Here is a 13,014-nt window from a genome sequence, read left to right on the forward strand (position 1 = left end):
CATGAATTTCTGCTTCATCTTCAGCTGAAGATGTGCTGATCTCAGTCTCTACGGGTGAAGATTATGGCCCAGGCAAGCCAATCAGAACAGGGCAATGTCCCTGGCCACAGTGGCTGGTGCAGCACTGGGCACAAGGCCCATCATGGCCAGGAATGTTGTTTGTGTTGTATCTTGGATGATCACTGTAATGATGTGAACCCGAAGCTGCTGGAAATCTCCATTCGTGGCCCAAGAACATGTAGCCAAGATGGATCCTCATGACACCATTTGGATCTCCAGGCAAGCCCCGCTCCCGCAAGGCAGATCCATCCCTAGACTTGCAGTTACTCGAACAGAGAAATTTCTTCACTTAAGATATTTGAATTAGGTTTTCTGTCACCTGCAACCAGGAGAATCATCTTGACACTCACTCTAAAACACGTTTTGCTCCATCAAGCTATATTTATTTGCACTTCAGTACTTTCCCTTCTCTGAAAATAAAACTTGAGAGACTGACAAAGTAAACTTTAATTAGATAGACATGGCAAATCTATATCCCTGTGGCTGGAGTTCTTGACAAGATAATTCCATATTATGTAGAACAAAAGATCCATTTTTTTCTAATGCCACAGAACAAGTGATGTGGCCTATCATCAAATTTGTTTCAGAAAACTGAAGGAATTAAGCCTGCAGTTTCCAGCTTTGTAAGGAAAACAACTGTGATATTTATTTTCTCTCGGTCTTCTCAATTTTTATTATTCCTCTAAATCTAAACGACTATAAAGAATTACTAAAATGAAGAATAGGATTGAATTTTTAAAAGCATTTTAAACACAAGAAGTAGAAGACATGAGTGAATATAAATCATCTGTTCCTCCTAAAGATCAACTACACCCTAACTTTATTAATTTTGGCAACACAGCAAACCAGTTTGGAGTTTGAATCATGTTCATTAAACAATTCATTGCACCAGCTAACATTCCTTCTCTGTGGTTCTCTCAGGAGAGGAAAGTACTGTTAGTACTTTCAGAGGAAAGCACTGTTGGTCACCCAGATCACTGCTTCAGAGGTGGCAAACAGCATTCCTTTTCATGTCTGATGGTTCCTAAGGCAATGTGTAAACATTACCGGGGCTTCACACTGTTTCACATCTTTGAATTACTGCACAAGCTAAATAACTGCACCTACAACATCTGTATTAGTCCATCTCTGTTGCTTATAACAGAAATACCTGAAACTGGGTAATTTGTGAAGAAACAATATTTATTGCTTATGGTTTCAAAGGCTGGGAAGTCCAAAGTCCAGGGAATACATCTGGTGAAGGCCTTGGAATACATCTGGTGAAGGCCTTGTTCTTCTTGGTGGTAACTCTACAGAGACAATGGGTGTCACATAGCAAAATGGCAGGAGCAGAGAGAGCGAGCTTCTCCTGCGCTCTACTTTTACAGCCATCAGAACCACACCCATGACCACAATTAAACCATCAATAGATAAATCCATTCAGTAGGGCATGGTCCTCACAATCTAATCACGCCTTCAAGTGCCCACCTTTCAATTACCATAACAGGATTTCCCACCTTCTTAATATTGTCACAGTGGGGATTAATTTTCTAATACATTAAACTTTCGGGGGGAGGGGGGGGGACACAATTCAATCCACAGCAACAATCAAACAAACATCAATCTTACTTCCTAAAACACCTCTTGGGCTGAAATGTAGCCATCATGGTTTATGATGGGTCCTTGATGAGATTCAACTGTGTCTCCTTCAGGTTGGTCTGAGAACAATCTAGGGGTCGTGAATGGGCAGTTACTCACAACCCAAGTGTCCATGCAGAAAATATATGAGCACATACAAAATGCTAAGCAGGTTAGAAAATATTAAAAACAAGGTTCATATTCCTTAGAGAAAGTAAAAAATATTTCTATATTTTCTGTGTTCATTAGAGTGCCCCTATAGCTTCCTATTAAGAAGAAATAGACTTTTACAAACTTGAGTAAGCAAAGAGATAAGCATACCATCAGAGATAGATTAATTTGTTACACTACATTCCAAACTTTATTATCTTGGTTTCCTGTTTTTCTGGTGAGGTTTATTATTTATTATTAAAGTAGCTTCAGATTGGAGGTCTGCTTGGCTTGCTTTGGTAAGCACTTAAAAGCTCATCAACCTTGCCCCAGGCATGGCTGCCTTCAAATAGTCTGGGGTTATCACATGTAAACAATTAGGAACTTTAAAACTAATAAATTGTTATACATCATACAACATACTCCTTATAACTGAAGATTATGTGGAATAAGTGTTTATTAAATGTTAAAAATTCATAAAGATAGCCGACATATTAGTTTTAAATTAAGGATTTGGTCATTCTATTTCTGTTCTACACTTTTGGTTTGATTCATAGAAAACACAATCCTAGAATGGAAGTTCAAGTTCATAGAGCCTTGTGTAAATTCTACAAGAACAAGAATCATATCTGATTATCACCGTTATGACTGAAACATAATATGTACTCTGTAAATATTTGTTGGATGAGTGGATTAATTAATGAATGAATAAGTAAAAGCATCAACAATATATTTAATGGGCTCAGATTATTACATGACTACACAGGTTATGATTATTATGTCCTTGCTTTTATGAAGTAAAGCAGAAGCTGACAAACTTTTTTGTAAAGGGCCAGATGGTATACATTTCAGGCTCTGTGGGCCATACAGTCACTGTTGCAACTACTCAATCCTGTCCTCTTTCACAACTATTCAACTCTGCTGTTATAGCACAATACGTAAACAAATGGGCATGACTGTGTTTGAATAAAACTTTATTTACAAAAACAGAATTTGGTCATAAAAACATCTAAATCCCATGCGGGACACTATGAACACTCTATTCCCTAAAGATTGGAAATTGGTAGACTTGCTAAATTCAGACAGTCAAGTTTTGTTGAGTCAAAATTTGTATGGGGGATATATACTCATTCTCCACAGGGTCAACCACTTCTTAATGAGCAACCCCTGCTAATTTCAGTCATGTTACCAGCCTGCCCCATGTAAGCCTTCAATTTTATATCCCTGAATCCTACAGTATAACTGGTTTCCAGGGATGTGGCCCATATCCATACCTGAGAATCCATAACCACAACAAGACCAAGCCCAAAATTTTCAATTCTTTGCCCATACCTAATACCTAATATCAACACCTAATAAACTTTGAATATTCATTGATTGCCTGTTGTTTGATACAGTCAGCAGTCTCCCTGGAGCGTCTATAGAGAGAGTGATAATGGCAGAGAAAAGGATGAGGAAAACATGTGCCAGAGGGGAACAAGGTGAAAGGGACTTGGTGAGTCACACGAAAAGCAGCAGGAATCATTATAGGACTGAAAACACCAGGCACACATCTGCCAAGTGTGCCTCAATCTTCTACCTGCTGTCTGGATTCCTCCTTCATATCACAGCAGAAGCTGTGCAGAGGTTGCACAACCTGGTATGACACCTCCAATGTAACCATGGTGAGGATGAAACCTTGTTTAATCCATTTCTGCGGGAGGGTGCCCTGGATGGGTAAACCCAAAAAAATTACCCGCATCTAGTAGAATAAATAATTGTCTTCTCACACAATGGAATGCTTTACAGCAATTAAAAGGAATAATCTATAACTATATACAACAATGTGGAGGAACCTAACACATTGTTGAATGAGAAATACCAGACACAAAGAGTACAATCTGTATTATATATCACACACACACAAACACACACTCGCACACACATACAGAAAAGAAAAACAGGCAAAACTAATTTTATGCTGCTAGAAGTCAAGACAGTAGTTATCCATGGAGTGGGAAAGTGTCTTGAAAGAGGCATGAGACAGTGTTGGTAATGTTTTGGTTCATAATCTGGGTGCCAGGTGTGTTCGGCATGAAATTATATTCAGCTATACACTTATGTGAATTTTCTATACATATGTTCCATTTCAATAGGAAGTTAAAAAAATTACTCCATATCTAAAGTGGTCCAGGGCCAGACAGGGTTCCCTTAAGCCTTCCCTTCCTTCATCCTTCAAAGACCCTTTTGCCTCACTCTTCCCCATCTTCTCAGAACATAAACATACATAGGCCAAAGAGTGAAAAAGCAAACTAGGTCATTCAAAGCTACCTATGATTCCATACAGCTCCTTCTGAATGTCAGTATCTTTCGAAGAACCTGTACTGTCATCACTAAACTTTTGTTCTAAATCAGAAATGAGACTATAAGAAGCCACCTAAGTGCCCTAAATAGCACACCTAAATAGACATCTTTTAAAATAAGCTCTAAATGGGCAACTCCAGTTCGTAAACATTTATAAAGAAATGATTAGAGGGGCTGGTCAGTTAGTTCACTTGGGAGAGCATGATGCTCATAACACCAAGGTCAAGGGTTCAGATCATCATACTGGCCAGTCACCAAAAAAAAAAAAAAGAAAGAAAGAAAAGAAATGCTTAGATACACAGAGACAACCTGAAGAAGATACTAATTGTAACTGAGATTGGAATGCAGAACAGTGAACAGCCACCCTACAAGAACAGCAGATAACTATAATGTGTAATAATCTAGAAATGGAAGCACAGTTGAACACATCTTTCAGAATTTAGGTAAAATTTCAATACAGGTAGTCAAGTTATGGGACTGGGAATCATTTCTAATCTCTCTAATGTTGGTTTTAACATGATAACCTCAACTTCACATTCCTACTCATATTCTTTCCACATTCTCCTATGAGTTTAGGTTAAAGAAATCAATTAAGATCTTTGATCACATTAGATCACAGAGACAGGTCTGCCTGTGAATGCTGGTCAGGAAGAAGGCAAGGGTGCTTATCCACAGACCTAACCATGAAACATCAACCACAGGGAGGCGGGCAGCAGATTACAAGGTATGAAGAAAGCACAGTAATCCCTTTCTTGTAGACAGAGCACATGGGCAATACAAACTTACTCCTTTATATTCAGATGTTTCTCATATCAAACAAACTCATATTCTTAACTGTCCATTAAATAAATCACTTTTTAAGTTTTTTTTAATCTGACTTTATTTCTAACACCTATAAAGGAAGCGTAACTCAAAGTTGCACCCTTTAATAGAAAACTAAAACTGTTTAATTAAATGATTCTGTGTCACATAGTTTATGAACATTCTAAGATGTCTCTTAGAGAGAAATATCCTTTTTTAGGAGCTGCAACCCTAAGAATTTCGGAGAAAACGTTACGATGTCTGCAACTTACTTTCACATTTCAGCAAAAAAATGTACAAACCTTCACATACTCAGGAAATGTGGCAAAATGATAACATTCATTAAATCTAGATAGTGGGTACACAGGAACTCATTGTATGTCCTTTTAACTCTTCAGTACGTTTGAAAATTTTTATAATAAAAAGCTGCATAGAAATCTTTACTCACCTTTCAAATGGATGGCAATCTTCTCTCTTCTAATCAAAAACAAATGGCTAAATATGCCCAAAGGCACACCAGGGATTGCTCGTGCTGCTTTCACCCTGCAAGAATGAGCAAAACAACATGTTATCACCAAGAATTTTTATTAAGTTAATGCTATCTCGGTTGAGAAAATGTTCTTAATATATGACAAGCCTTAGATTTAAATACTGCCATAATTATTTTTCTTAACAGGGAAAGAAGTGAAAAGAGAAAAAAAAACAATCATCCCATCACATATTGAATGTGGGGAACAACCATCAGCCCTGCCCACACTAGGAACTTCTGGAACAAAGGAACCCCTCAGGAAGTTTCTTTTTTCTCTCTTTTCTAGCTTTACTGAGATATGATTGGCAAAAATTACATAAACTTAGGATGCAGAAGATGATGATCTGATATAGGTATATATTGCAAAATGATGACCACAATCAAGCTAATTAACATACCCATTGCCTCACATACTCACCTTTTTTTTTTTTTTTTTTTTTTGTGGTGAGAACACTTGAAATCTACTCTCTCAGCAAACTTCAAATATACAATGTTATTATTAACTATAATCACCATGTTGTACATTAGGTCTCCATCTTACAGCTAGCTGAAGGTTTGCATTGGTAAGTCTCTCTTAATTCATAGCAATTTCAGGGCAGTGACACAGCCCAACCATCCACTCAGACAAAAGACGGAGCTTCAAGAACCTGAGCTTCACTCTGACCTTGGATTTCTGAGACTATACTTATAAGGAAGGCATCATGTACACTCTCAGAAACACACCAGAATGGCTGAACCTCCTCAAGTCCTTTCAGGCAAAGGTACTCAAATCCAATCTACAGTACACTCAGCTTCCATGTATACATGCTATGCAACAAAGTGGCATCGTGGCCTGAAATCCATATTTGCATTGCCACCACCATCCGTTCTCTTTTGGCATTATCTTTTACATTTGGTCCTCCTCACAGCCCTGTGAGGTAAGCAGAGGTTACTGATCCCATTTTCCAGAAAAGGCGGCTAAGTGTCAGAGATGATGTATGACAGGATATTCAACTAGAAAACACCAGAGATAAAACTCCTACTTAAGTTTTCTGACCTCAAGCTCAGGGCTTGTCTCACTGTACAGGTTGTCCCCATTTCCCATCCCCAAAATACAATGCTCTCCTTAAAACCAACTCCAGTTTGGGTCCCCATACTGGCCAGCTGCCCAAAAAGAAAAAAAAAAAAAAAAAAATCAACCCCAGAGCCAATCAGTCAAACAGCACATTCGCATGAGGACAGGGGTGGATGCTGCTGCTTGTTCCCTAAGAGTAAACATTCATAATCATTCTTAATAGTACCAGTAATACTGTAATCATTTTCACTAATTACTACAATTACTATTAGTAATTATACTTCCCTTGTAGACACAATAACCCTTCATGTATTTTTGGTGTTTCATATATATACATATATATATATATATATATCCCTTCTTTCTCAAAAGAGCACACTGTTGGTTAACTGAAGTAAAACAAGCAACACATTGCACCCTTGGTGATTTTTATCTTCACCATAACAAAAGGCAGTTCTCACTTGCTGTTGAGGATTTTCCTTTTATTTTTATAAAATGCAAAATACAATAGAATATAATGGCACAGACACAACTCCACAAATAAAGATGGAAGCAGCATCAAAACTATAGTTGGGAAGAATGCAGCATCTGTTTGTGTGTGTGTGTGTATATATATATATATATGTGTGTGTGTGTTATAATGTAAAGTGGCCCTGCATCTGCTAATCATCAAAATTCTGCACACAAGGAGGTTTAGAGGTATATTCTGCACACAAGGAGGTTTAGAAGTATCAATGTTTAACATGTGTAAGTGCTGGCATACAGAAACCTGAAAAATGAGCTTGCCAATTTAGTCTTTCTCTTAAAAAATTTTTATTGTGAAATATATCTAAAGATGCCTAACTTGTAGCCAGCTTCCAAGATGGCCACCAGTGATCCCTGCCTCCAGTATTCATGTGCTGTGTGGTCCCCTCCACAATGAATAGGGCTGGCATCTGTAACCACTGCAATATTACTGAACTGACAGAATGAGACTTCAAAAGCTAGGTCAAAAGACTTTGCAGCTTCCATCTCACTCTGTCTTGGGAGGGAAGCTGGCTGCCGTGACATGACGACACTCAAGAAGCTCTACAGAGAGGTACATGTGGTGAAGAACTGAGGCCTCTCACTGACAGTCATTTGAGTGTGCCACCTTGGAAGCAGATCCTTCAGCCCCAGTCAAGCTTTCAGATAGATGATGGTGGTGACTTCAGTTGACATCTTGACTGCACCCTCATGAGATCCCAAGTCAGAACCACTCAGCTAAGCTGCTCCCAAATTCCTGACCCACACACAGAAAAATATGTCAGATAATAAATATGTACTATTGTTTTAAGTTGCTAAATTTTGAAGTAATTTGTTATGCAATGATAACTAATTGTAATAACGTATGTTAGCTTAAAGAGTAAGTAATAAAATAAACCCCATGTGCCTAATACCCAGTTGGTGTTTGGCCTGCGTTTTTTATTTTTTTCTGGAAGGCCTGTGTGTGTCCTTCCTGACTGCATCTCCTCCACTCATTCTTCACCACCCCACTACCAGGATTCACCACTAGCCTGAATTTTGAGTCAATCATTCCTTTGCTCCTACTTACGGTTTTATCACAAATGTATTCTCAATATGCTGTTGTATTTTGCCTGGTTTTAGGCCTAATAGAAATGAAATCACACAGTATTTATTCTTCTAAGATTTACTTCTTCTCTTAAGATTTTGATTTTGAGGTTCATCCCTGTTGACTCATATGGCTGTAGTTCATTCATTTTTTTCACCACTGTACACTTCTTGCTGTATGAACATGCCCACAATTTACTGCTCTATTCTACTGCTGAAGATCCTCTGGGGATTTTTCACTTTTTTGCTGTTTTGAATAATGCTTCCATTTACATTCTAGTGCTTGTCCCTGGTGCACACAGGCAACAGTTTCTGCGGGGCATATACCTAGGAGAGGAGAGCTGGGTTTGGGATTGCACATGTTCAACTCCTCTAAGTAATGCCAAATTGTTTTTCAAAGTGGTTGCATACAATTGACTCTTTAGCTGCCTTTCTAGTCTCTCTCCAAATAAGAGGCATGCTTGTTTTGCTAATTACCACAAAAGCTTTCAACCAACAAAAGGGAAAGCTTTTCCTATTTACACCATCACTACTGCAAATAAATAGTACTCCAAAGCAGTGACCCAGACAGCTGGAATGTATTAGTCACAGGACATCAGTACAGACTTCAGAATAATGATGCAGACCTAGCCAACACCACACACTGCCCACAGTATAAGTCAAATTTGATTTCTAGACCTTCAATAAATTCAGAGACTATTTTCTTCCTGGTAGATTCACATAGTATGGTCCCACCTTATTGCTGTCATCTTGATAGAAAAAAAATTAATTCATATGCAACCCAGCCAAATACAAAATTAAAGCAGGAGAATCAAATCATTTCCATGAAATAGCATTTTTATTTTTTAATAAGACTTTTTTATTTTAATTGACACATTATAATACTTATGGAGTAAAGTCTGATATTCTGATACATATATATTTTGTATAATAATCGGGTTAAGGTAGTTGATGTATCAATCACCTCATGTATTTATCATTTCTTTGTGGCAAAAAGACTCAAAAGCCTCTCCTTTAGCTATTATGTAATATACAAAACTTAACTGTTAACCATAGTCACCCTACTTAGTGTTTTGTTTTTTTAACAGAAAGCTGGTTATGTCCTTTATATTTTCACCTGTAAGATGAAATTGTTATTTCCTATATCTGATTTTATTGGTAGTAATCCTATAAAAAAAATTCTTAAGTATTTTCCATCAAAAAAGATGTCCCTTATTTCAATTTCTTAGGTGGCAATAGTAACTTTTATGATAATTTAATCTGTATTTCTAGTAAAATGTAATAACAAATACTTCTATTGACATTAAATACAAATAATGAGAAATTCTTTAAATTTGGGAAGGAAGGAAAGAAGAAATGCTATTGTAAATTTCATGGAGGCTCATATACCATGTCATGGAGAGAAACAATATCACGAGATGACCAAAATGAGGTCATTTCAACTCAATCTCTTGCAAGTTAGTTGTCTCTTTAAAATCATTTATCCCTATGAGGAAGAAATTCTTATTATACCCATTTTGCAGATGGGGGAAACTGAGGTACAGGAAGCAATTAAGTTGTGCACAGTGACATAGCTGATAAGTGGTAGAACCATCATTTGAACCCATGCAGTTTATTTCAGAGTCGATAGTCTTAACCAATTTCCTGGGCAGCTTCTTCAGTCCTCCAAGACCAGTCAGAAGGCCCGGTAGTGGTGACAATTATAATAGCTACCAGTTACTAAATATCTACAATGCATTAAACACTTGTTAAGTATTCTACTGAACTATTTCTAATTCTCTCCACATCTCTACCAGGTACGTATTATTCCCATTTTATAGTTGAAGAATAACTTAGCCAAAATCACACAGACAGTAAAATAAAATGGTGAAGACACCACTAGAACCTCATCTGTGACTTCAAAGTTCATGCTTTTTCAACAACGGGACAAAATGAAACTAGCTAAGCCCAGGGCCTGTGGTAGGCAAGTGTTGACCTTAGGCGCTGGAAACAGTCCCTATGAAGAAAACAGATGTCATACGGGGGGAAGGTGAGCTGGCCTTCTTGGGGAGTAACAGGCAGCAGGTGCCATGCGTCTACCACAAGCAGACTGAAGCAGAGCAGGTACTTGTATTAGTCTGTTTCTGTTGCTTATGATGAAATTCATGGAACTGGATAATTTGTAAGAAAATAACATTTATTGCTTATAGTTTCAGAGGCTAGGAAATCCAAAGCCCAGGGAGCACATCTGGTGAGGGTCTTCTTTGGTGGTGGCTTTACAGCAATGCAGGGGTCTCACATGGCAGAAAATGGCAGAGCAGAGAGACAGACTCTCACTTGCTCTCCTTTTAAAGCCCTCAGAACCATGCCCACAACCACCATTAAACCATCAACTTCATCACCCCTTCAAGACCCCATCTTTCAATTACCATAATAGGATTTCCCACCCTCTCGACACTGACATAATAGGGACCAAGTTTCCAATACCTGAAACTTTGGGGGACACAATTTAAGCTTCAATGAGTTTGGGGGAGGGGAGGGGCATTCAATCCACTGCAGTGCTGATAAGAGCAGAGGACACAGTCAGAAGACCAGGCCTCAATACCACCTCCTTACTGGGTTACAAAGAGCAAGTCATATGGCTTCTCCAGCAGTGTTTTTACCTGTAAAATGGGGGTATCTTTTATTTCAAAGGGTTGCTGTGAGATTTAAAGAGACTAACATAAAACACACCTGGCAATAGTAGGCATCAGATATATGCTTAATAATGGAAAGATTAAGTGAAAACATGCTCTAACTGTCTAGCAGGAAAAAGCAAGGAGCTGATTTTAAACATATTCTTGCTTCCATATACAAAGCCTCACATACTTTATAATAGATAATTTGATAATATTTAATAGGCCATAGTTGCATCACGATTTTTTTAACTAATATTATGACTTCCTCATTCTGTCCTACACTAAATAGAATAACTTGCCAACTATATCAACCCTTCATGATATTAGTAAAAGTTCACATTTTTATATAAACATTTGAGCTGGAATGTACTCAAAAATAAAACATTTGTCTCATTTAACTTTTCTTTTACTGACTTTAGTAATCTTGGGCTGGCCCGCAGCTCACTTGGGAAAGTGTGGTGCTGATAACACCAAGGCCATGGGTTCAGATCTCTATATAGGGATGGCTGGTTAACTCACTTGGGAGAGCGTGGTGCTGACAACATCAAGTCACGGGTTAAGATCCCCTTACCAGTCATCTTCAAAAGAAAAAAAAAAGAAACTCTTAAGCACTCATTTCAAATATCAGCGCCTCTTCAAAGTATTTCCAGTTTCCTGGAAATAGTCCCCAAATTATCTGGTCAATAAAGAAAGAAATGTGATTAAATGACTAGTAAATGATATATTTTTTAAAAATTCCAGCAACACTACATACACCATTGCTACAAGAGATAAATTTCCTCAATAGTACCCCTTTTGCCATACCTTAGATTAGGTATTTAATGCATTTTTGAAAGGTGAGTTTAGGAAAAGAAGATTCAGGTTAGCAACCAGCAATCTCCACGATGGTAACTGGTCCTTCTTGCATTTACGGGAGGGGCGGGAGAACAGTAGCAACTACAGCATGATAGGTCTGCTTTGCAAAATTGGTCCAATCCCATATTTCTTGACTAATTAATCCATTAGCAAGCTATATAGAAAACCATGTTTCTTAAAAGAGAAAGGCTGAATCTCGTGTCTGTTCTGATATTTGATTCAGAGTGGAGTAGAAGCCCACCAAGGGATAATTTTCCAGAGGCAGGTAGCCAGTGAGGGGCAGAAATCACCTCAAAACACTATGTGGTGTTTGAAGATAACAGAAGGAGCCACTGCTAACATTTTCTCCAAATATACCATGGGCCAGAACTTCTGCTCAGTGTGTTTCCTGCATCCTTCCTTAAAACCCTTCACTCATGAATAACCCCGAGAGAACATATTATAATATAGTTCCCTATTTAACAGATAAGAAAATTGATTCATAGAGGTTAAACGACTTGCCCAAAGTCACAGAACTAGCAAATGTGCACAATAACTAGCTCGTAGTATATGGTAGGCCCTCAAAAACTATCTCATGAACATAGGGTCTTTATTTCTCCACCATAAAAACAGAAAACACTACTAATCTCACAAATATTTTATAAGGATAAAATGAGCTTATGTATATATAGTGCCTAGCTCAGTACCTTGACCTTTAGAATATGATGTGGTAGGTGGGCAACAATGTTGATGTAAAGGGCAAGGCATGATAACCACCTGGAACAGGGTTATGATAATGATAATGAGTATAACAAATACCATAATGGGCAGGTGATATACTAACTGTAAATGAGCATGTGAAAAGATGTTCATAATCATTAATCATTAGGGAAATACATATCAAAACCATAATGAGATATCACTACACACCTATTAGAATGGCTGAACTTTAAAAACTGGCAATATCAGATGCTGACAAAGACACAGATCAACTAGGACTCTCACACTTTGCTGGTGGGAATGTAATGGGTGAACAGGTAATCAAATTGTGGTACATCCATACAATGGAATACTATTTAGTAATAATAAGGAGCAAATCACTGATACACACAACAACATGAATGAATCTCAAAAGCATTATGCTAAGCGAAAGAAGCTAGTCTCAAACCGTTAGTCTGTGTAATCACACTTTGTATTAGTCCATTTCTGTTGCTTATAACAAAATACATGGAACTGGGTATCTTATAAAGAAAATGAAATTTATTGCTTATAGTTTCAGATGCTAGGAAGTCCAAAGTCTAGGAAACACATTTGGTGAGGGCTTTCTTTGGTGGTGACTTCAGTGACAGCAGGGCATCACATTGTGAAAATGGCAGAGC

The 13,014-nt window shown here is 37.8% G+C and overlaps 1 protein-coding gene across 6 annotated transcripts in view; it reads right to left on the reverse strand.

Moving 5' to 3' along the window:
- Positions 1-13,014, reverse strand: part of SGMS1 (sphingomyelin synthase 1) — a 282,944-nt gene that overhangs the window by 242,026 nt on the left and 27,904 nt on the right. For all 6 annotated transcript variants that reach the window (XM_063102278.1, XM_063102273.1, XM_063102276.1 and 3 more), the window contains exon 2: positions 5,420-5,514. The gene's annotated coding sequence lies outside the window, so the exon portion shown is untranslated. The remainder of the gene's footprint in view (positions 1-5,419; positions 5,515-13,014) is intronic.

Source organism: Cynocephalus volans, chromosome 7, assembly GCF_027409185.1.
Source record: "Cynocephalus volans isolate mCynVol1 chromosome 7, mCynVol1.pri, whole genome shotgun sequence".
Lineage (NCBI taxonomy): Eukaryota > Metazoa > Chordata > Mammalia > Dermoptera > Cynocephalidae > Cynocephalus > Cynocephalus volans.